The sequence below is a fragment of the Myxine glutinosa genome, chromosome 11 (genome assembly GCF_964187855.1).
Source record: "Myxine glutinosa chromosome 11, kmMyxGlut1.1, whole genome shotgun sequence".
NCBI classification, from domain to species: Eukaryota; Metazoa; Chordata; class Myxini; order Myxiniformes; family Myxinidae; genus Myxine; species Myxine glutinosa.
The window spans coordinates 19904403-19930307 of NC_136271.1; the positions used below are offsets into that span (position 1 = coordinate 19904403).

General features: G+C 47.8%; 1 protein-coding gene and 1 long non-coding RNA gene across 2 annotated transcripts in view; one reads left to right on the forward strand and one right to left on the reverse strand.

Moving 5' to 3' along the window:
* The window catches only part of LOC137436088 (CUB and sushi domain-containing protein 3-like), a 1358203-nt gene that overhangs the window by 1139457 nt on the left and 192841 nt on the right, over nucleotides 1–25905 (reverse strand). The window lies entirely within an intron of this gene.
* Nucleotides 22747–25905, forward strand: part of LOC144894242 (uncharacterized) — a 939403-nt gene continuing 936244 nt past the window's right edge. The window contains exon 1 of the long non-coding RNA XR_013624918.1: nucleotides 22747–23565. This is a non-coding gene — a long non-coding RNA (uncharacterized LOC144894242). The remainder of the gene's footprint in view (nucleotides 23566–25905) is intronic.

Genomic DNA, 25905 nt, shown 5'->3' on the forward strand with positions numbered 1-25905 from the left:
GGGGGCAACACAATAACAGCAGTGTTGAGGGACAAACTAGAGGAAGACTTGAAAAAATGAGGAATGTGGGGAAGAATGAAGAGTAGGGGACGATGCATGGGGTTGAAAAATGGAATAAGGAAGCAAACTCTCAGGAAGGAAAAACTGGACATTTAGAAAGAGGTGACATTGGGGAGGGTAAATTATGGTAGAATGGAGTAGAAAATATCATGATTTTTGATGGAGGATTATCTGAGATCGTGGTGAACAACTGTCTTGAGGCCATGGATGGAAGAACGACATAGAGGAGTGGAAGTTCTAGATTTTCTGTTCTTGAAGAGGGTTCTGGATTTTGGGAGTTTCACCAGAATGGGGCTGCTGGCTAACCCCCTGCACCCTGTAAATAAGCCTGGGGGGTGAGAGGATGAAGCAAGGAAAGAGCAGAGGGTGCGAGACAAGAAAGGAGGTGGTAGAAGACAGAAAGGCCAATGACCTGTCTGAGACATGAAGGTGATAGGCGCATTGACTCAGCTTCATCACATATTTTCGGAAGCTGATAGAAGAAAGGATTCCAGGAGATGCCATGCAGGGTGTGTCTTGTGTACACATAAACTTTATGCACAAATTGACTCTCAGTGTATGACAATGCAGCCAATGTTGGTGGCAACAACAAAAGAAGAGTTATGTACAACGCTGCCTGGTTCCGATGCAGCATTCATTTTATTTGGACTTTGTGCGATTATGCACAAAAGCAATGCTTCCTCAGCTGGAACGGAACCAAGTGATGCACGGTAGGACTTATTCTACAGATGAGACAGGGCATAAAATACATGTAATCAAATACAACCAAAGGACATAGCACTTTGATATATTAAACCGGTCAGATAATAACTCAGCAAGAACAGCTGTGGAAGGAGAGAGCTGTTTTAGGAGGTCAGAGAGAAGAGTTTAAGAAGCTCATTGCAATGAAAAAAAACGCCTGCAATGTCATCTGGGACAAATCTGTATTGTATCGTATGATATTGTGAAGCCCAAACTAATTAATACCCGTTAGTATCATCAAAACCTTCCAGCATTTTTGGCCCACGTTTGATCCGAGCAGTCTTCTAGTGCCAATTGTTTAATCAATAAATAATTAATCGATTAATTGATGAATAAATAAATCAAAAATATCCTTTATAGCCACATCACGTAGTCACTGTCATGTCCAAATATCAGCTTCCGAGCTCAAAAGGTGCCTGAGATATTGCCCAGATGAGAAAGAAAATATATAAATGATTAATAATGAAAATAAATAAATAATAATCATTAAATAATTAAATAATTAATCAATTGTGTAATAGAATACCTAAACCACCCCCGACCGTTTCATCCGAATCTGTAACTTTAAAAAAATTAATCAATTAAGTCATTAATCGAATAATTAAATAATTAATCGATTAATTGATTAATCAATAAATCAAAAATACCCTTTACAGCCAGATCACTTGGTCATTGTCCTGTCCAAATATCAGCTTCCTAGCTCGTGCCTGAGATAAAGCCAGAAGAGAAAGGAAATAAATAAAAACTTATTTAATTGATTAATAATTAAGTAACTACGTGCGGCTCTGACAAACAAAATGCCTGGACAAACAAACAAACAAACAAGAAATATGTCATGCATTGCATGATACTTGCGAAATCTCTAAAATAAGTTGTTGGCCTATGATGTCCTCAAAAATAATTGGTGCTTGAATTCAGTGACCTGGTATGCAAATCCACTTCAAATTTCAAGTTAATCAGATGAAAATTGAGGATTTTAGAAATTTGGCTTGTTGTCTTCAAAAATACTTGGTGTTTGAATTTTGTGTCCAGATATGCAAATCCTCTTCAAATTTAAAGTTAATCGGATAAAAATTGAAGATTTTAGAAAATTGGCCTATGTTGACCTTTTGGCCTATGTTGACCTCAAAAATACTTGGTGGTTGAATTCAGTGTCCAGATATGCAAATCTTCTTAAAATTTCAAGTTAATTGGATGAAAACTGAGGATTTTAGAAATTTGGCCTATGTTGACCTTTTGGCCTATGTTGGCCTTTTGGCTTATGTTGACATTTTGGCCTATGTTGACCTCAAAAATACTTGGTGGTTGAATTCAGTGACCATATATGCAAATCCTCTTAAAATTTCAAGTCAATCGGATAAAAATTGAAGATTTTAGAAATTTTGCCAATGTTGACCTAAATATAATTATTGGTGATTGAATTCAGTGACCAGATATGCAAATCCTGTTCAAATTTCAAGTCAATCAGATGAAAATTGAGCATTTTAGAAATCTGAAAAAAAGGGGTTGACCTTTGCTCTATGTTGACCTTGTGACCTTTTGACCCCAAAAACAATAGGCTTCTTGCTTATGACCATCTCTACCATTTGGTGAAGTTTCGTGAAGATCGATTGAAATTTGTGACCTGTAGGTGACTGACATACAGACAGACAGGCAAAAAAACAGACAGACAGACAAACATACAGAATAACGCACAAGACCAACTAATATACTTGAAAAATCTTCGATTTTCGCAAGTAACAAACAATAAAGAAACCGGAGTGAAAACAGAGTACTCCCTTTCAGCGCGGATCATTGCCGGGCCCCTTTCGGCAATGACGGCATGCAGCGCCTGGAGATGGCATAGGAAAGGAGCGGTGTACAAAACACACATTTTTCCATGATAAACAAAAGCTTAGCACACGCACACTTAATCTCACAAGTCAGAATCCCCTTTTATGAAAAAGTCAGTTCACTTTGTCTCTGACCACTGTTTTTCAACAAAACTATGTACAGTATGTTAAGAAATAAAGAAAAGTTATTATTATTATTATTATTAAGTACCATGTGGTAAGGAAGGGCTGGCAGAATGGCCTAGAAGTACGTACACTCACCTCTGAGTTCTCTAGCCTTGGTTTGAATCCCGACCAAGCTATAAACTGTCATCCTGGTGTTTCGTGGGCAAGGCGATTCATCAATGGGTGTGCCATCCCTCAGATTGGTGTTAAATTTGGGGTCCTGTCTTCCGGCATTAATTATTTAGTTGTCTGTCACATTTGTTGGCATCTTTCTTGGAGTTGAAGAAATAAGATAAAGCTTTGGGGCCGGATAATCATCCGAGAGTATTGAAGGATATGTCAGAGCAGATAGGGATGATGTTAACACATATAACATCATGCTTGTCTGCTCTGCCAACAAGAGTCTGTCATCAATGAACTATAGGCCTACCTTTGCTCATACAACATGATAGCCATTTTTCACAAAAACAGCCACATCACTAATCCACCCAGACTTCGACAGGTTGTTGGCATCAAAACGTTTCCATGCCTTAACGTCTTCCAGGGTGTTAATACTGTTACGTTTGTAGGGGGTATGGATATCTTTGTCCAGGTTGAGTGTATAGATTAGTGTGCTCCGACTGTCGTGAAGAAGAAGAAACATCGACGTATCATAAGTAGGGAATTTGTGTAGACTGGATGTCGGGTAAGCTTGTATCTCCATCCTCATCAGAGGGGTGGGGATTGTTAATTAGCGAGGGATTATGGGTAATTAATTCCCTGTTTGTAATTGCCTCTGTAATTTATTCCTCTGTTCCTTATGACACCGCAATGCACACCTAGCCAGAAATCACCCATTAAACACACTAATTAAAAACCAACCGGAAACCAGGCATGAAGCATTACCGTGGATAGCATCGACTTGGTGAGCGCAGAGGCACAAAAGCTCTGTGGAGACATGCCCAAAGAGCAGTGATTGGACAGGGATTTAATTGGCACAGAGGACTGTTAAGAAGGGACTATGGGATTGGTGAAGCAGGCATGGGTGACGTCACAGCCGCGCGTACAAAATTGATTTTTCTACTCGTTCTGGTCTTTAAAAGCGAACGGTCGTGTGCCGAAATTTTATCTCTCTCGGCATCGACATTTTCTCTCTCTCAGCATTGACGTCCTCCTGGCCCTTCTTGTTTTGGAACTGGTGGTGAACAGTCGCTATTGCTCTTGCGCAAGGAAGCTTCATCGCGAACGGCCGTGTTCCGAGATCTTGCTCGTGGTCGTGAGGAGGCCATCTTGCTAGTGGTCGTGAGGAGAAAGAGCCGCGGACCGAGAGCTGCGGTTTCCCACGCGAGGACGACGAAATAAGCGTGGCTGGATGAGCGAACTGTGCACAGAGGCCTGGGTTTTCCCGCCTACGCGCTGCGCGCCAACGAACGTGCATTTCCTGCCAAGGCCTCTGACGATCTTTGACGATTCCTGATGAGATACACCAGCCGATTTGAGCTAGGTGCCCTACTAAATAACACATATTTATTTTCAGTTATTTTGTCCTTTGTCTCTGTTTGGGTCTGTTTGGGAGCGCTCCATTTAGGAAATACAGTTTATTGATCGTGCATTTTCTTTGTGACCGGCAATTTCTTAATAAAGCCAGCATTTTCTTGTACATTTGAAACCTGTGTCGGTTGAATTAATTATTGCAGGTTTGAGGATTGCCGGTGGGATCCGTGAAGGTAAGCGCTCTTCGGTCTCTCTCCCCACGCATATTCTCCACTATATTTTGAATGAACGCTTCAGAGTTAAAGCTCGTTCGGAAATCCGTTTCCTTGGAGGATTTTAATCACCAGGAACACGACAATACTTTTTTTTAATGTAAGATAATTTACTAACTCTATATTAAATGGTTGGAAAATTTGTCTCGCTTTTGTACCATGCTGTATTCGGCAATTAATATGTGTCTGTGTTGCATATAACATGTATTTTGGTGTAACATCGCTCTGATCCACCTCAGATAAATTGAGGTGCCGGCGCAGCGCTCTGGTGCGCCCCAGCACCACTACACCCCTGGATCCGAGGCAGCATTAGATGATACAAATTCCCCTGATTGACTCCAATTACTGATATAACAATAGGTACCTATTCATGTAAACATGATGATGATGATCAATGATCTGTGTGACAAGCTGCGTAATCCTAAGTTCCTCAATCCCGATGATCATATCATATTCTTTCTGTTGGATGAAGAGAATGCCATTATTTATCTGAGGGAGGATTTACAGAAGATTAACGAATGGGGAAGAAATGGCATGTCCTATTCGCCAATGAGAAATGCAAGATCATGTCTCTTTGTAGATCACTACCTATCGAGCAGCCTCCAGAGCTCTTTATGGGTGGCAAACCCCTACAGCGAATAAATGAGCTGGATATACTTGGAGTCAGGTTCTCCCTGAGCTTGGACTTCCAGTGTCACATGAACTCCATTGACATTAGAGCTGGACAAAGGGTGAGTGTCCTTCGTAGTATTGCTCCATATTTGGATCCACCTGGCCGGGCTCAAGTGTACAAAGCCCTTGTCTGGAACACACTGTAGTATGTTCCTCTCGCATGGATGTCTGCAAGTACCATGCATCTTAAGAAGCTGGATGATGTGCAACGTCATGCTGTACGTATCTTCAAGGCCCCTCCACAGGAATTGCATACAGACCCCCTACTACACAGGAGAACTATAGCAGGTCTGGGTCTAATGTACAGACGACACAAATAGGAAGCTCCAGCACTGCTGAGGTCCATGCTACCTTCATCATGGACTCCAATAAAGTCCACCGGAGCATGTCCCTCCTTTCGAAGCTATGCTGTGCAGGATTTTACTGGCAAGACGAAGAGTGGTCACTGGTCACTTGCTCAGTATGATCATTCATATATTCCCGCAATAATACCCTTGTGGAACAGCCCACCAGGTGCCAGTCAGTCACCTAACAACATCCGGGACTAAGGCTTTCGACTCCAGAGCACACAAATATCTTAAAGCATAATATACTTATAATATTGTTGGTTATTATTTATTTGCATTTTTATATTTTTTTCCATGGTATAAGTGGGCAGTGATTTTTGTTGTCATTGCTTCTTCATTTTTTTTTAAAAGGTGAGGACATGGGGTTGATGGGGAGGGTTAGCACAGAGTTGGGAGGGGGAGGTTGAGGCCTTGGGGAAGCAAGGGTGGTTGGAGGGGGTTGAGGACATTCGGTAGGGGTGGGGTTGAGGAGTCGGGGTGAGTGGGGGAGGGTGTTTGAAGGCTTGGAATGGTGAGGGAATTGATGTCTTAGGGTTGGCAGGGGGGAAGGTGAAGACTTGAGGATGGGAGGCAAAGGTTGAGGCTTTGGGGGGTTGAAGACACTCATTGGGGCTGAAATTGAGGAGTCGGGCGGGTGGGGAGCGGGTATGAAGGCTTGTAATGGGGAAGGGATGGACGCCTTATGGTTGAGAGGAGGAGGGTCAGGTCACATTTTACATTGTGTGGACGTTCTGTGGGTGCCTGCTGGTTATAATTATTATTATAAAAAAGTGTTGTTATTATGACCGGCTGAGGTGAAAAGCAATCAAAAAGCCAGGAGCTATTGGGGGACATTGATCGTAATGAGACAATGATACTTGATCAAAAGAGCTCCTGCTAGTTATCACAGGGCAGCACATGCTCACATCTCACTCGTCTCACTCGCATTAACGTCACGTAACTGTCGCACAGGAAACACATTTTATTAACACCCTGAGGAAATTATTCAAAGGTAATCTGTTGCACAAATTGAAGCGACCGTCAAATATTGGCGAGTTTCCATCACATCCAAGGCCCGATCCCAGCAAAACATGAAAATGCAATAACACGAGAGAGAAAATGTAAAACATGGTTATATTGCGACCAATTATTTTTATTGCATTATCATAAATAAAATTATTATATTGTGTAGAGCAAAGTTAAGCGGTGCCGTTGTGATTAATACAAGGGCTCCGCAATTCCTTTCCTGGAGCGGAAAACTCAAGAGGAGGTACCTCACATCCCAGTCAACCATGAGTCCTTCATTACCAGTCTCTCCCAATCAATCGCAAGCGGATATCAAGAGTAGCTAAGCTCTAAGTGAACCTTACCTCAGGGCAAGTTGCTTCTGGGTATTAAATTCAAAATAAATCACTGGCTGAAAATATTAGCAGTTAAACGTCAAAATTCAACGCAATGAAATAAGATCATCTTACTATAATTCACCAAATGTCCGTCCGTCCGTTCGAAGGTACCGCAAAAACGGCTGAACCGATCGCAACGATATTTTGGGTGGGTATTCTTGGGATCCCTGGGAGTAAAATAGGCTATATTGTTTTTCAATTTTTTTTCCCCAATTTTCCAATTTTCCAGGTTTTCTAAACACGATGGAATAATATTAACCGATATGAACAGTGATGTGGCTTTTATTGAAATTCTACAAATACTGTTTAGATTTTGATGAGAATTACGAACCTGCCGTGAATGCGGAAGTGGACAGATTACGGCAATGCGGGGGTTCGATAATATCCAAATACAACCGTCATTCAATCGTAATGTTCAATCGTTAATCGTTAAACGTTAATTGTGTTAATCGTTTTGTTAAAGTATCAATGGATGATTGGAATTGAGTGAATAGAAGTACGATTTTGAATTCGTAATTGTATTCACCCACCCGTACGGAACTTCAGATCAGGATTTAAATATTTGTTTATGTCACGAATGTTGTTAAAAGTTTATTATATTAATGTGTATTTGTGATTGGAGTTATGCTGTTTGGAATGAAAAAAGATATCGAGTTCAAGTGAATGATGAAATGCAGTGACGGTTTTACGTTCTAAACGTGAAACTTGCGGATCGCCATATGCAGATTCACCATTGACTGGGAATGGAACACACGTACCTGTTTGTTTGCGAACGGGTACGTTTTTCATGGAAGTCCTTCACGAACTTGCTGTCCATGTCTGACGTGTGACTAGGTGCTACAGGAATGTGGAATTTATTGGTTTCATGTTTTAGCATTCGCCGTATCTGTATTGCCTGTTTGCTTCTGGCCTCCCACCCGTGCGTAGCACGGGTATCTCACGAGTAACCAATAATATGCTAGGCATTTCCAGGTTATAAAGGCCTCTTATGTTTGTTGAATCTGCACGTTTTTTTTCAGGTTGGTAACCTGAGTTCAGGTAAATGGAAGATGTTGACATAAGTGCAGCTGAAGCAGAATTGATCAGGAGCTGTAAGTGTACAGGTGTTGAGAAGCGTTCATATAACAATTGTATTTTATGTTTTTTGTATACAAGATCGAGGCTCGTATAAGAGCTAATATTAATGACAAAAAAAACAAACGGACAAATGAGATGAAAGAAAGGGAGCGGAAGGAGACAAGATGGGGAGAGGGGGGAAGCACACAAGTACAACATTTGAGAGCAGAGACATCGGGAGATCCGCGGGAGAGAGAGGGCTTGGGGGGTGTTGTCTGTCTATATATCTATCTGATGTAAGAATGTGTGATTGATGTAAGAATGCAGTTTTGCATTTATGAGTGAGAGGGAGGGGGAGGACAGGACATTCAAGTTTGGAAGGACTGGGGAGAGCAAAGATGAATAGAGTTGGGAGGGGGAGGTTTTTGCTTTGGGGGGGAGGGGGGAGGTTGCGGACGTTTGGTGTGGGGGAGGGGTTTGGGCTGTTGTTGGGGGTGGAGGAGTTGTGGTGGGGAGGAGGGGGTTTGAAGGAGTGTGGAGGGCAGAAGCGGGATTGAAGCCTTCGGGTCGGGAGGGGAAGGTCGAGGACTTGGGGTTTGGCGGGAAGGCTTGAATAAGAAAGGGGTACTGAGGACTTGAAGTCACAATTTACATTTCGCCCAATTTCCACGGGTCCTTGCCATTATGCTCTCAAAGGACATTGCTGTCAAACTCCATAAATATACCATATTCTAATGGGAACTAATTCCCTTGGAAAGCCTGGTGGAACTGGTTTTTTTTGTGAGTATATAGATAAAACCGAAATATTTGGTAGATGCTTGTTTGTCATCAACTATGATGTGTACCACATAGTGGAACCCGGTGGTGGTGCGATAGGGTATGACAAGTCAGCTGTGGAGATGGATGACTTGCCATTTTTCAATGAACACACGACAAAGTGAAAGTTATTTGCTGACCCCCACCAGGAGTTATTCCTCTCCCATAGGGAGATGGATGCTTCATACAGTAACATCCTGGGATTTCCTGCCTCGTTAACTTCTTGTGATTCATACATTTTAATGTTTTTAATCAGCCAAAAAAGATATAATTAATGCATCTGACTATAACTCACCAAATGTCCGTTCGTCTGTCTGTCCGTCTGTCCATTCCCAGGTACCGCAAAAACGGCTGAATCGATCGCAACGAAATTCTGGGTGGGTAATCCTGGGACCCCCTGGAGTAAAATAGGCCATATTGTTTTTCCAATTTCAGTTTTGGTCTCCAGCATTTTTAGGTTTGGACTCCCGCCTAACGTTATTGTCCCGGGTACCACAAAGACGGCTGCACCGATCACAACGATACACCTCCATGCACGTGGGATTCCCACGGGTGACCCCACAGGTATATTTAATGCAGAGATTACACCACAAAAACATCCATTAAATTTAATTTACAGCTTTATTCAGCAAAAAATTCACATACTCCATGGTCATGAAAGGTGGGCAAACTGCGTGTGTAGTATGATGGTGTGAGTCGTCGCTTTCGATGAATCTCTTCCCAATGAAAGGAAAAACCTGCACAGTGCAGCGTTTGAAGTGATAGAGGTGTGTGCTATCCCTCTCCCACTCTCTATTCCTATGGACATCGTTGGCTGCAGGTGCAGTAAATGCAACATGAAGTCTGACACACATAGGCGCAGCAGACTGGCCAGGTCGTCGGTATGATGACGACTGCCCTTGATGTCCAAAGTGGACACAGGTGTCTGCAGATGCTGCACAGTGATGCCAAAATTGGTGCCACCACTGATTTTCGAGAATGTAGTATACTGTATTAGGCAATGGAGGGCAGGGATGGGGAGGTCCAATATTCCACCAACTTAATGTTGGTCATAGCCTGGTGTTGCCTTAGTGGTTAGGGTGCCGGCTTGGGATCCTAGGATCCTGGGTTTGAATCCCAGTCATCACTGAATTAACACCAGGGGGGTTAACTCAGCCTGTCATCCTTCCGAGATCGGCAAATTCAGTACCAGTTCACTGGTAATTCCCTGTGTGTCACAAGAGGCGACGAACAGGGTCGGCGGCAGGAAGCACATCCGGCCATAAAACATTGCTTCAAAAAAGCGGACCACGGTGCCCGAAAAAGGCCAACCCCTACTCTGTGGGGAAAATGGCCTCTAAAGGAGGTTCTTCTTAGTGTAGGTCATAAATAGAGAGTTTTGAAGGCTTACCGAGAAGAAGGCACATACGTCACAATATCAATTGTAGAAACAGCAACAAATGAGAGATCAGCAAGGAATATGGGAATGGAGCCTAAGGTCACAACAAACACATGGCAATGGCAAACGGGCTGACCCGATGGAGACAAAACGAAGACGTTTAAGTGGTTTATATAGAGCGAGGCATGGAATGAAATCAAATTGTTGTCATTATTGGTGTGGGTGCAAGAACGGGGGCAGAATAATTGTTTCTGAGCTTTGCGGATCATGGCAAAATCCAATGCAATCCCTTGAGAATGGCTAATGATATAATATATTGGTGTATAGCATGATATGGAAGATAATTTGGAATGCGGAAAGCCTTCATATACACGATTGCCACAGGAACAATCGATAGACATCAAGGGAAAGGCTTTGCTGGAATTCTCAGAGCTATTGGCAGGCTTTTGCAACTGCTTTCCGTAATCTTTTCCGATGAAATTATGACATATTATTGCTCTAAAGGGCAGGTCAGAATTAGCAAGTCGAATTCTGCAGCCCCCTCTGAGAGCAACTTCATAGAAACATTCACACTGCATTTCACGTCAACAAAACAATTCCTATTCCGCTATAATTAGAGATGGCAGAGAAAATGTTTTAGGCAATTTAGGAAGGCAGCCATTTTTGCAATGTCAAACATGGGGAAAGGTTACCATTTACAATGTTAGCTCATCGTAATGACCTTTGTAAAGTTGTCTTTGTAATTTGTTTGTAATATAGAAGAGGAATTCCTGGATTAATTCCGCAGATTTAATCTCATGATATTTTGTGGTATACCGAGTGTTGGACCTAATGGTTAGAGCAGCGGGCTTGGGATCCGTAGGTCCTGAGTTCGAATCCCATTCAGCTGTTGAATTAATACGAGGTGGGGTTGACCCACCCTGTCATCCTTCCGAGGTCGGCAAAATGAGTACCAGGGTACTGGGCCCTCCCTCAAGGAGGTTGGTGGCAGGATTTGCACTCCAGCCGCCGTAGAAACACCTCATTCCGTAGCACACACAATGGTGTATGTCGGGATGGTGCCGAGGAGTCGTCCAAGGACGGAGCAACGTGCTGATCCAGTGTACGCTCCCATGTAATATATATATATTGTTGCGGATATGAGGATTGTGTTTTTTTTATTGTGTTGTATTGTATAGTAAATTGTTGTGAAATATTGCTTTATTCTGGACCCTCCTTACTCCAGTTATGTATAAAGGTCAAAGGGCGTCCCATAATTAGGTCATAAACAATCGCGTCAGCCAATCATAGATTTCCCCCTGGTTGATAGTTATATCTTTATTATGTGTATTAGGGTAAGGCCTCGTCTTCCATTAAGATGACACTCCATTGCACCAAGTGAATAGAGTAGATTCCTTTCACTTTCCCCTTTCATCATTGCCAAGCCTCGATTGCCAATTACATCCCCTCCAAAACCACCATTGAACATGTGCTCAGCTTGGGGTCAGAGGGCCTGTGCCCACCAATCAGGGCCGAGGCGAGCTGACCGATGGGCGTGTCCTAAAGGCCGGCGGCTTGATCGCCGGAGGCGCTATAAAAGCGCGCGCGCAAGGTACTGCAAAAGAGATCATCCAGGGAAGCACAAAGCCTGCTATTCGTCGCCTTGCTCGCCAAAGTTGGACCAAGCAAGAGAGTTGGGCAAGAAGCAAGCACGTTGTTCAGTTGTGTGGTTGGACGAGACGAGTCCTGAAAGGAGCACGCGACGTCCACACAGCCGCAGCAACAACAGCAGTTTGGGGCCTTGACGGCAGTTTTGAGCAGGGCCGCGAAGGAACGGCGGCTGTTAAACGCGCCGATCGTACTGCAGTACCATTGGACCTTCCTCTCCCTCCAGCCATCCACCTCCTGCCTTTCCATCCTTTTGTGTACGTGAGTTTGTTCTGTGTGTCTTGTCCATGGGTATTTAATTAAGCTTGTATAAGGTAATAATTGCACTGTGTCTCTAATTCTTCTGTATATTATTTTCTTATCTTTCCTTCTTCCTTGGTTACTTTGAGCGTGTATATAGTAGGAATAAATTTAGTAGTATTTCCAACCTTTTTTTCGTCTTCTTCTTCTTCTTCTTCACATCCGTGTCGCTTTTGTCTTTTCCATATTGAATATCTGTGGCGCGATCCGGCCAACGTTCGGGAATCGGGTTAGTCGGGGTAACTGTTAGGGCCGCGGGGCCTCCGCTCGGCAAAACCAACATCTTATCCACGGTCCGTAACAATATATATATATATATATATATATATATATATATATATATATATATATATATATATTGTTGCGAATATGGAATTTGGCCTCCATATCCGCTTGTAAATATTCCCCTATTTCTCCAATACTCCCCAACTTTCCCCAATCCCCCATTCCCTAGTCCCATTGCATGTAAATAACAATCAGTAGAGCCGACCTTCCCCTTATTCCCCCATTAAATGTCGTGCCCAGGTCCACCGCACCACACGTAGACAACTTTCGGACATCTTGCTAGTTATTCTTAGTCTATGTCAGTTAAGGCCTCGTTTCCATTAATTATGACTCTTCGTTGCACCAGAATGTGATTATATGGCATCAGTAGTGAGTTTAGGACCTTTCCCATACCTCCTTCCATCTTCCATACCTCCTTCCATCTTCTTCCCCAACAATTACAACAACAGAGGAGATGGCGGCGGCGCGGGGGAGGATGCGTCCTCACACCGGCTCGATTAGCGCCATTGACCACGCGCTCCACGGGGTTACCACGGAGGGGCTGGCTGTCAGCTCCTCCTCAAGGGCGGAGCCTGGTAACCCTCCGCACCCAATCAGAAGGGCGGACCGATTCCATCTGGGGCGGCACTAGCGAGCCGAGGGCGTGTCACTCCCCGCCGGATATACGTGGCGACTTACCGGAAGTAAAAGGAGATGCGCCCCCAGCTGGAGAAAGAGGTACCTGCGAGCGCTGAGTCAGATGCGCCCCGCCTGAGAAAGAACGTTGCCTGCGATCGCTGAGAGAGAAAGACCCGCCTGAGAAAGAACGTCCCCTCCGAGCGCTGTGACCTCCCCACATCTTTGGACCGGACTGTACCCTGCTTTGAGCCAAGAGTGCACCTTGAGCCATCGCTATCTGCCTTTCCTTGCCATCAATCCCCGTGTGAGTCAGCCGTTGTCCCGTTTACCTGTCGTCTGTCCGGGGTTAATATAAGAGTGTGTCTAAGTGCCTGTCTTCCTGTGATATACCTCTAGCCCCTGTAATCTAACCTTTCCTTACGAATATAATTGAGAATCGAAACATTGGTGTCTGTCATTATAACCCAGCCGGGTGTCTTCTTTTTCCTTATTGAGCCAGCGTGGCGCGGCTTCGTCAACGTTCGGGTACAATCGGGTAATTTGTGCGGACACGACGGCCATTCCGCTCGGCCCACCTTAACATCAAAGTCGTGTCTGTAACAATTGGTTGTCAGGAGTTGGATTCGAACCTGGGACTAAATTTATTTAGGCCAAATTTTGGACACCAATTGTGTTAGTACTGTAACAATTGGTGTCGAGGAGTGAGATTCGGACCCGGGACTAAATTAGTTAGGCCCAAATTTTGGGAGGGAAAATCGATTCGGAGCGCGTACTGCGCTCGACAAAATCGACCCGGAGCGCGGTCCCGCGGTTACTGCGCTCGCCGAAATTATAACGAAAAAAAAAAAATTTGGATTTGTTTTACGAAACTCGAATTTTGCAAGTCGCGCTATGGCGGATCAAGACGGCTGGGGTCCGGTAGGGGAGAGTGAAGCAGGGTCGGTCCAGGACCAAAGTGAGACACGTGAGGAGAGCGAAACAGCGGGGGTAGCAGACGCGCGAAATGGCGCCTCGCTGGTCACCGCGCCGGCGACCGTGACAGCGCCCCTGGTGGATTTGGACTTGTTTTTTTTGCAAATAAAGGCCCTTATGGCCCAGAGTAACGAGCGAATGGAAAAGAATAGTGAGCAATTGGGAGACCAAATTAGAGGTTTGAAAAGCAGTATGGGAGTAATGGGAAACGAAATGGGGGTAATGGGGAACCGGATGGATGCTCAGGGTGAGCGATTGGAGGGCCAAATGGGGGCCAATAGCCAACGGTTAGAACAAAGAATGGGGTCCAATAGCGAGAAATTGAGGGAGGACATGGGGGCGCAGATCGGAGGGTTAGGGAGTAGAATAGAGGGATTAGACAATAGATTAGGGGAAATACAGGAGGGGTTAACGGGGGTAGAAAACAGAATGGTCGCTCAAGAGAATCAGATAGAGGGAGTGAAAAATGGGTTAGAGGGGTTAGAAAACAGGATGGAAGGCAAATTGAGGGACATGAGGGACCAAGCGGAAAGGGAAGTTAACCAAATGGGGCAGCAGATAGAAGGGGTCAGAATGGGGGTAGAAACGAAATTGGATGCTCACAGGGAGGAAATGGAGCAGATGAGGGTGGCATCTGGGCAGGAGATGCAGGTGATGAGTGAGGAGGTCGGCGGAGTGCGCGAGGAGGTGAGGCACTGTAAGGAGCGCATGGAGAAGGAGGTGAGAAAGGGGACTGTAAAATTGCAAAGTGGTATAGAGGAGTTGACGCTGGGAGTAGAACAACTGACAGTGGGACAAAAGGAGTTGGGGGAACAGGTAAAGAAGAACACAGCGGTAATAGAGGGGTTAAAATCGACGCAGAAGGAGATGAAAAAGGACGTAGGGGTAATTAAAAAAGAGTGTCAGACGGTACATGAGGACTTGACGAAAAAAATGAACAAAGTGGTAGAGGTGATGGAGGTTAAAGAGCGGGAGGTGCGGGAGCACATAGAAAAAAATAAAGTGGAGTTAGAGGAAGAACTTAAAGGGGCGCACGAGGAGATGAAGGAGGTGAAGCAGAAATTAGAAGAAGTGGAAGAGGGGGTGAGCGAAATTAAAAAGCGACGGAGAGAGGATAAGAAAGAGATAAAAGAGGAGGTAAAAGAATTGGTCCAGAGTCTGTGTTCGGATCGTGATGATGTGCTCATTAACCGGATGAGGGATTCGCAGGTGATGGAGGAGAAGCGAAGAGAAAGAGGACCCGGTGTAAGTGGTGACCAATATGGTCGTGCGTATGATGCGCCAGGTGATTTAATAAGCTTGGGGGTCGAGATAGACCCGGATGTTCGTGAGAGGCCAAGAGTGAGGTGTATGGCTGGTCCGGAGGGTATGGAACGAGAGGTGCGAGGTGGGGGTGAGCAAGGTTGTGGTGGTATGGAATGGGTAGCGGGTTGCGGAGGTGTGACCCATGCATCGACACCAACAGGGGTAGTTGTTGGAGGGACCGGGGAGGCACGAGAGCCCCTTGGGGGTAGTGTACTGTGGGGGCCCGGCCGGTTCGGCCCCGCGCTGACCCCGCAAGGGGCGACGCACGGGGTCCGGCAGGCGGGCAACGACTCGCATACGAGGTGGTCTCACAAGGTCCCACTCGCGCCGTATGACGGCAAGAGTGATCTACGCGCGTACTTGGCGCAGTTCGACTGTGTGTGTAAGGGCAACGGTTGGGGTGAGGACGAAGGTGGAGTACACCTGGTGGCCGCATTGCGCGGCGCGGCGGCGGAGGTGCTGACGGCATTACCAGCGGGTGCTCTCACCCTGCCAGCCCTCCGCGACGCCCTAATTAATCGGTTCGGCATAGAACAGCAGAGCGAGCTTGTTAAAGCTCAGCTCGCGCTGCGAAAGCGCAAGCCCCAGGAAGCCATCGGGGAACTTGCCCACGACATTCGCTGCGCAGTGGGGATCGCACATGCTAGCATGGCAGCGGATTCCCGGGAAAGCCTGGCGCTGGACCATTTTATTCAGGCCCTCCCGGATATTGAGCTCCGGCAACAGCTCGCCATGTGGCGCCCGCAGACTCTGAGCCAGGCGGCTGACGCTGCGGCCCGTTGGGAAGCAGCGAGGCCCCTGGCCCGGGGGGGGCGAGCGTCTCGCAATGGCGGTCCGCCAGGTGGGACCCCCGATGGAGGGCGGACCCCTTAGTGGACCCGCCCCCGACGTGGGTCCTGACCTGGCGGGCATGGTCCGGAGGCTGGTGGACCAGCGCCTGGCGGGACCTGGACCATGGCAGGCGGCCCCGGAGGTGGCCCGCGGTGGACCACGAGCGGGTAATCCAATTCGGACCTACAGGGGGGGAAATTTGGAATTCCGGAGGCAAGCACCTTATCAGGTGAGGTGCTATACTTGCAACCGTCCGGGTCACCTGGCGTGGCACTGTCGAGCCATGCGCCGGGATGATCCCCGGCGGTTGAGGTCCTCAACTCCGCCCAGGGGGGAGCGGGTTAGCCGACCCCAGACACCCCCCCGCCAGACCCCGGGAAACTAGAAGGTGTCGGTCACGTAGGGCGGTGTTCGGCAGCAGAGGATGGAGGAGAGCCCTCATTGACGCGACAGGTCATTTATTGTGGCCAAATTGGAACCGGTAGCCTGACAATTAGATGCAAAATTGCCGGCGTGGGGGTAGACGCCGTAGTGGACACAGGAGCTAGCGCCACGATCATCAGCCCTGTGGTCCTTGATTCGAGCGCAGGTGGCTGGGATAAGATCCAGCGCCTGCAAAATTATAGTTTGCAGCTTGCTACCGGGGTAACGGCCCCGATCATAGGGCGTGGTTCTGTGACCCTCAAGTTAGGGTCGGCAAGGAGGGAGATAGATGTTTGGGTGGCGGAGGTGTGCGACCCATGTTTAATAGGGTTGGACCTGTTGACTGCCAGCGGTTGTAAAATCGACTTGTGCCGGGGGATCCTGCAGGTGGGAGTAGAAGAGCTGCCGTTAGGGGGAGTGAGCACGGCCGAGAGAGCAGAGCTGGAGGCTTCCGAGGCCGTGACCATTCCCCCAAGGGCCGAGGCGATAGTGCCGGCCCGGTGGGCAGCTCGCCCAACATGGCAGGAGTCCTGCGGCCTGGTCGAACCGGTGGCAGCGCAGTCCATACCGGGTTTGATCGTGGGCCGCACCCTTGTAAAAACGGACGGGCCGGTAGTGGCCGTCCGAGTAGTAAATGTGAGTACAGAACCACGCACTATAGTAAGGGGCACGAGGGTAGCTGGCTGCACCCCAGTTGAGGAAGTCGCGACAGTGAGGGGCGAGAACGTCCAGCCGAGCCGACCCCGGGGGGAGCCTTCAATAACAAGTAGGAATTGGCCCGATCCCATTTGCGAGATGGTAAATCGTAGTAGCATAGAGTTGGGAGGTACCCAGAGGGAGGCCTTACACAAACTGGTTGGGTCCCATTTGGACCTCTTCTCCCTGTCCACCGAGGATATTGGACGTACGGGCCTGGTGAAACATCAGATCCACACCGGTGAGGCCCGGCCTATTCGTCAGGCCGCCCGACGGCTCCCTTGGAGCAAGAGGGCGGAAGCTGACGAGCAGGTTGCAAAAATGCTCGACGCAGGTGTGATCGAGCCCTCGGGAAGTCCTTGGATGTCACCTGTTGTGCTGGTCAAAAAGAAGGATGGGACCACGCGGTTCTGCGTGGACTATCGCCAGCTAAACAACGTGACACTCAAGGACTCATATCCCCTGCCAAGGATTGATGACACCCTCGATGCCGTTGCGGGCTCAAATTGGTTCACAACTTTGGACCTCAAGAGTGGTTATTGGCAGGTGGAGATGGATAGGGCAGGGAAGGAGAAAACGGCATTTTCCACAGGTAAGGGACTGTATCAGTTTACTGTGATGCCGTTTGGTTTGTGTAACGCCCCCGCCACCTTTGAAAGATTGATGGAGCATGTACTAGGCGGCATGCCATGGCAATCATGCCTGGTGTACCTGGATGACGTCCTGGTACATGCCCAAACGTTCCCCCAGGCCGTAGCTAATTTGGACCAGGTGTTCGGGTGCCTCAGACAGGCAGGGTTGAAGCTGAACCCGAGTAAGTGCACTTTGTTTGCAAGAGAGGTGGCCTATCTAGGTCACGTGATCGGCCGCGAGGGGGTAAAAACGGACCCAGACAAAATTAAAGCGGTAGAGGAGTGGCCCGCACCACGTACCATCAAAGAGGTGCGGGGATTTTTGGGACTCTGCTCCTACTACCGGCGCTTTGTGGCGAAATTTGCGGAGTTGGCCCGTCCCCTCCACCGGCTTACGGAGAAGGGGACGCGATTTAATTGGACACGGGAGTGCCACGAGGCCTTCCAAAAATTGAAGGGGTGTCTGACATCCGCACCCCTTCTAGCTTACCCCACTAGTGACGGGCCATTTACCCTGGACACGGATGCGAGCCAGGAAGGATTGGGCGCAGTTTTGTCTCAGACACAGGAGGGCGTGGAGAGAGTGATTGGTTATTATAGTCGGGCCTTAAGTAGGCCCGAGCGAAATTATTGTGTCACTCGCAAAGAGTTATTGGCTATGCTGGCTGCCATGAACCATTTCCACCCGTACTTGTACGGGCGGAAATTTTTGGTTAGAACTGACCATTCCTCCTTGCAATGGCTCCTTCGGTTCAAGGAACCGGAGGGCCAAATTGCAAGGTGGTTGGAAAAGTTGCAGCAGTACGATTTTGATGTGGCCCATAGGGCCGGGAAGGCCCATGGTAATGCGGACGCACTCTCTCGGCGTCCTTGTCTGGGGGAAAACTGTAAATTTTGTGCGAGACACGAGGAGAGGGAGCAATTGGGCGATTCCGCCCCGATTCTCGTCGTCCGGGCAACCCGGGTGAGAGGGCCAATTTTGCCACTAACCGCGGACGAGGAATTTGGAGAGTTGGCTTGGAGCACGGCCCAGCAGGAGGATCCTCTTCTGGGGCCGGTGTTCCAATGGGTCAAATTGGGGCAAAGACCAAAGGGGGAAGAGGTCACCCCCCTCGGGGCGCAGACAAAGGCATATTGGGCTCAGTGGCAGACCCTGGAATTGAAAGGCAACATCTTGTATCGCAAGTGGGTGGAGGTTCCCTCTGATAGAACTTCCTGGCTGGTGATAGTCCCTGACAAATTCAAGAACGTCATATTGCAACAGGTGCATGGTACCCGCTCCGGCGGCCATTTGGGCAGGACAAAGACAATATCTCGGGTCCGCCGGAGGTTCTATTGGGTGAATATGGGGCGCGACATACAGGACTGGTGTCGGAGATGCGACGCCTGTTCTGCCAAAAAGGGACCAGCACGGAGGATGAGGGCCCCCCTTCAATTACATCAGGTGGGGGCCCCCCTTGAGCGGGTGGCTATGGATATTCTAGGACCGCTGCCCCGCACCCGCCAAGGTAATAAGTATATCCTCGTTGTAATGGACTATTTCACCAAGTGGCCGGAGGCCTACGCCCTCCCCAACCAAGAAGCAGGGGTGGTAGCGCAGGCCTTCGTGGAAGGATTTGTGTGCCGGCATGGGATTCCACAGGAGTTGCACACCGACCAGGGACGAAATTTTGAGAGCAAATTGCTAAAAGATGTGTGCAGTCTCCTGTCAATTCGAAAAACCAGGACAACGCCTTTAAGACCTCAATCTGACGGGATGGTGGAAAGATTCAACCGAACTTTAATCCAACAACTGGCACTGTTCACCACCACCCGTCAGGATGACTGGGACGAACATCTCCCTTATTTGCTCATGGCCTACCGAACCAGCCAGCACGGGGCCACCGCATGCAGTCCAGCGTTGCTTATGTATGGGCGGGAGTTACGGGCTCCCGCCGACTTGCTATGCGGTCCCGTGCCAGACACAGTGGTTAACCCGCCGAGGGAGGGGTACGCACGTCACCTAGAGGAAGGCATGGAGCTAGTCCATGCCTTCGCCCGCCGCCAACTCCATCTGGCGGGGGAAAAGATGAAGCGCAGGTACGACGACCGGAGCCAGGGGAGTCAATACGCTCCGGGGATGAAGATTTGGTTCTTTAATCGCCGGAGGCGGAAGGGAAGGTGCCCAAAACTCACCTCCCCCTGGCAAGGCCCAGGAGTCGTCCTGTCGCAAATCTGTGACGTGGTCTTTAAGATCAAAATGGGGCCACGAGCCCTCCCTCGGATCGTCCACGCCGACCGGATAAGACCTTACACCGGCGAGCAGGCGCCCCCGTGGATTGCCTCGGCTTTAGATGCCGAGGCGGGACCCAGTACCTCTGAATAAGGGGGGCTTATTAGTGCCAGAGGACTGGGGGATTGAGGAGCGATAGGCCCGGTGGGAGAGGGTGGCATCCCTGCCACCCTTCCCATGGGTGGGGCAAAGGAGCAATAGCTTAAGGGGTGTATGGCAGTGAAAACTAGCCCGGGTGGGTTAGGATATTGATAGGGATCTAGCGAAGATGACATTAGGTGACGTTAAGTTTAGTTAGTGACTGATACCTGTAGTAGGGACGCAGGTAGATTAGTGTGGATGATAATGACGTGGGAGCGCAATAGTTTAAAGGGACGACTGGGAAGCGCAAGTTTCAGAAGGGAGTAGTTAGCTGAGATGATGCTGTGTGTGTGAGAATTGAACAGGTGTGATTGCACAGGTGTGCAACTGGACAGGTGTGTGGAGCAGTGTGTGAGTAGTGAGTGTTGTGGATCGGCGCGAATGCGCTTGGGGAGAGAAGGGTGCAGGTGGCACCAAGAGTGAGAGCACAGGTGTGCAAGTACAGGTGTGTGGAGAGAGTTGGAGTAAGTGGTACGGAGTGGTGTGCATGGTGCGAAGGTGTGGATGGGGGAAGAGTGGACCCCCTTTCACGAGTACCCGGGGCGGGTAGTGTAAGTGTTACGTAGAGGGTACAGGTAAATTGTGGTTGGATATTGGCACTTGTGGTGCGGTTGCAGAATGGTGTTGTGAATGGGTGCATTAGTGTTGTGGAAATGGCTGGGCGTGTAGCCTGTTAGTGCGTGTAGTTGGTTGGGCACTCCACCACTGTGAGGATGTCGGCCAGGTGAGGCCGCAGGTGGGCTCTGGGAGCCGGTAGAGTTGTGGATGGGGCCCGAGGATCCGGAGGACGGACCCGGGTAGCCCAGTGCCAGAGAGGGCACCGAGTGGGGAGAGTGCCAGAGGACCTTCCCCAGGTAGTTAGGTTAGGGCAAGGAGCAGGTAAGCTCGGAGGCAACTGCAGTGGTGGAGGTGTGCAGGTGGGTAGACCCACTGGGAGAGGTACACGCCGCAGCCCAGAAATTGTACGAGGGCACCGGGAGATGAATTGGGGGAGTGAGACCCCAAATTGAAGCGCACCACAGTTTGGCCAATGGGAATTGGTTTTTAGAACCCATAGTGTAAGAGGGCCAATGGTTTGGCCGGAGAAAGACCCCGGGTAGTGTAAAGTTGTTAAAGTCATTTCGGAAATAGTTAGGATTAATGAACCTGTCGCACCATACGCAGCCACTTACCTGTGGTGATGATGATGACTCCACACCTGTGTTTTCTTTGTTTTGTGTTGCAGGAAGTAAGAATTGTTGTGAGGATTTGTGAGACGCATCACGACGTGGATGAGACATTGGGGTGATTCCATCTCTCCCTCCCTAGGAGGGACTGATGATGAATTGGTAATGGCAAATTTTGATGTTGAGTTGAAAATGGCAAATTTTGATGAGAGTTGAAAATGGCAAATTTGATTGGTTAGGAGGGAGAGAAGACGAATTTGGTTTATGGGAGGAACGGGGAAGACAGTAGGGATGTTTGTTGATTTGTAAAGTAGATGTTTATGGGTAGTGTTGTGTTTTGTGGATACAGTAAGGGGTAAAGGAGGGGCCATGTAGGTTACCTGGTGGGGGGGGGGGGCGTACGGTAGGAACGTACCTGTCTCACCTGGTTCCCATGTGCCCCCAGTGTGCATCACCTTGTATTGCGTGCACTTTTGCGCCCTTACCACCTTACTCACTTGTCTGCTTCTTTTGTCTCCCACCTCCGAGGATCTGGCTTTGGGGTAGAGAGAGAGGAGAGAGAGGTGCTGGCTGCGCAGTTGTGGGCCTGCACTTTCGCTGTTTGCTGCCGGGATCGATACACCATATGGACCGCAATGTTTGTGGCCACCCACAATGGACCGCAGTTCGTTTGCGGCCAAGCACCACCCGGGGATGGACCTATGGGTCAACGTGGCACCTATGCCATACAGGTGAACCACTTTTAGTTAACACCAAGTGCACCACAAGAAGAGCAAGAGACACCTGCAGGGTTAGGGGTTGTCGAATTTATTTTTATTCCAATGAACAATGGTGACTGCACCGATTGGTGGTGGGGTGGTGCTTTTGATGCTCGGGAAGGGTGCTCTGCACGTTATTAAAGGCCGTCGGCCACAGAGCACTCGTGGGTTGGTGTATCGATGTTGGCAAGCGCGCTCTCTCTATGCATAACATCTGCATGTGTTCCTCGAAAAACAGGTCCTGGATCGTAGTGTAAATAGCAGCGTAGTCTTGTAAATAATGCTCCCTACCGGCTGTATGTGTAGTTTGAGAATTCTTTCCGGATTCGGTTATCCTGTGGGTGTGTTTCTGTGAGGAGAAGGGTGCAACGTCGCAGGGGGACATATTTACTCATTTGTGAACATCTGTAAAACTGTCGCACTCAGGGTAGAGTTAATAGTAGAGGGACTACATCTGAGTGCCACACTAAACTAGGTAAAAATTTATCGGGTCGGGACGCCCCGAGGGTAGAGAAGGGTGCAATGTTGCGAATATGGAATTTGGCCTCCATATCCGCTTGTAAATATTCCCCTATTTCTCCAATACTCCCCAACTTTCCCCAATCCCCCATTCCCTAGTCCCATTGCATGTAAATAACAATCAGTAGAGCCGACCTTCCCCTTATTCCCCCATTAAATGTCGTGCCCAGGTCCACCGCACCACACGTAGACAACTTTCGGACATCTTGCTAGTTATTCTTAGTCTATGTCAGTTAAGGCCTCGTTTCCATTAATTATGACTCTTCGTTGCACCAGAATGTGATTATATGGCATCAGTAGTGAGTTTAGGACCTTTCCCATACCTCCTTCCATCTTCCATACCTCCTTCCATCTTCTTCCCCAACAATTACAACAACAACAGAGGAGATGGCGGCGGCGCGGGGGAGGATGCGTCCTCACACCGGCTCGATTAGCGCCATTGACCACGCGCTCCACGGGGTTACCACGGAGGGGCTGGCTGTCAGCTCCTCCTCAAGGGCGGAGCCTGGTAACCCCCCGCACCCAATCAGAAGGGCGGACCGATTCCATCTGGGGCGGCGCTAGCGAGCCGAGGGCGTGTCACTCCCCGCCGGATATACGTGGCGACTTACCGGAAGTAAAAGGAGATGCGCCCCCAGCTGGAGAAAGAGGTACCTGCGAGCGCTGAGTCAGATGCGCCCCGCCTGAGAAAGAACGTTGCCTGCGATCGCTGAGAGAGAAAGACCCGCCTGAGAAAGAACGTCCCCTCCGAGCGCTGTGACCTCCCCGCATCTTTGGACCGGACTGTACCCTGCTTTGAGCCAAGAGTGCACCTTGAGCCATCGCTATCTGCCTTTCCTTGCCATCAATCCCCGTGTGAGTCAGCCGTTGTCCCGTTTACCTGTCGTCTGTCCGGGGTTAATATAAGAGTGTGTCTAAGTGCCTGTCTTCCTGTGATATACCTCTAGCCCCTGTAATCTAACCTTTCCTTACGAATATAATTGAGAATCGAAACATTGGTGTCTGTCATTATAACCCAGCCGGGTGTCTTCTTTTTCCTTATTGAGCCAGCGTGGCGCGGCTTCGTCAACGTTCGGGTACAATCGGGTAATTTGTGCGGACACGACGGCCATTCCGCTCGGCCCACCTTAACATCAAAGTCGTGTCTGTAACAATATATATATATATATATATATATATATATATATATATATATATATATATATATATATATATATATATATATATATATATAATATACATATATACCATTATATACACATATGGGCTGTTGACACGTAATCAATGGTGCTCTGTGGTTCGAGTCCCGTATTGAGTCAGAATTTTTTCACACTTAGGCCCTCGCAGGAATTTGATTCCTGATTATAAAAATTGTAGATTAATTAATCTTCAATGCACTTCTGCTTATACACATATACTTACGCTAACATTTGGGGTCTGCCTAGCAGGCACGTAAGACATCGGCCATTATAAACCTCGCAGTGTTAAGTGTGGAAATTTCTGAGGAGATTACGGCTGGCTCAATAGCGCAGTGGGCTGTTGACGTGTAATCAATGGAGGTCCGTGGTTCGAGTCCCGTATTGTCAGAATTTTTTCACACTTAGCCCCTCGCAGGAATTTGATTCCTGTTGATAAAAAAAAAATATATATATATATATACAGTCACATGAAAAAGTAAGTGCACCCCATGTAAAGTTTTGACTTTTTCAACATACAGCTATTTGATCTTCATTTCAACAATATTGATAGATAAAGGTGATATAATATAACAAATATCATGAAACATTTACATTTTGTAGTCCATTGTATAATTTAAATAAACATAAATGTAAATTTTGCATGTGGATAAAGTAAGTACACCCCTACATTTATCACTACTTCAAATACCTAAAATTAGAATCAGGTGCACCAGCTCAGGTGCAAATGATGAGAACATCGTTAAAGAGGATCTTGGAGGAACCTGTCTTATTTAAACCTCAGACATTTAGTTTGGTTTGCTCTTTGTTGTTGAAGTGTGTGGCGTCACCATACCGAGATCAAAAAAGCTCTCTGAGGCCTTCAGAAAGAAGGTTATCAATGCCTACGAGTCTGGGAAAGGATTTAAAAAGATCTCTAAACAATTTGAAATCAATCATTCGACTGTCCGGAAGATCATCCACAAGTGGAGAAGATTCCAACCAACTGCCAACTTGTTCAGGCCAGGCCGCCCCAGCAAGTTCAGCCCGAGAGCAGACCGCAAGATGCTGAAAGAAGTCTCTAAGAACCCCAGAATGTCATCACGGGACCTACAGGTAGCTTTTGCCACTTGATGTCAAAGTGCATGAGTCTACCATTAGAAAGAGGCTGCACAAATTTGATCTCCATGGGAGGTGTGCCAGGAGGAAACCTTTGCTGTCCAGAAAGAACATCAGGGCAAGACTAAAGTTTGCCAATGAACACCTAGGCAAAGACCAGCACTTCTGGAACAATGTGCTCTGGACAGATGAGTCAAAGGTAGAGCTATTTCGCCACAGTACCAGAAGACATGTTTGGCGAAAACCAAAGACAGCATTTGACCACAAGAACCTGATACCAACTGTAAAGCATGGTGGTGGAAATAGTATGGTTTGGGGCAGCTTTGCTGCATCAGGGCCTGGGCAGCTCACCATCATAGAATCCACTATGAATTCTTCATTGTACCAGAGGGTGCTTGAGGATAATGTGAGGCCATCTGTCGGAAAGTTGAAGCTCAACCGAAGGTGGACCTTGCAACATGACAATGACCCTAAACATACCAGTAAATCCACCAAGGAATGGCTGAAAAGAAAGAAATGGAGGGTTCTGGAATGGCCAAGTCAAAGCCCGGATCTAAATCCCATTGAGATGTTGTGGGGGGATTTGAAACGAGCTGTGCATGCAAGAAAACCCTCAAACATCGCACAGCTGAAAGAATTCTGCATGGAGGAGTGGGCAACAATTTATCCCAGTCGATGTCAGAGACTTGTAGACAGTTACAAGAAACGCCTACTTGAGGTTGTTTCTGCCAAAGGGGGCAATACCATCTATTCGAGCCAGGGGTGTACTTACTTTTTCGACATGCGAAATTTGCATTTATGTTTATTTAAATTATATAATGGACTACAAAATGTAAATGTTTCATGATATTT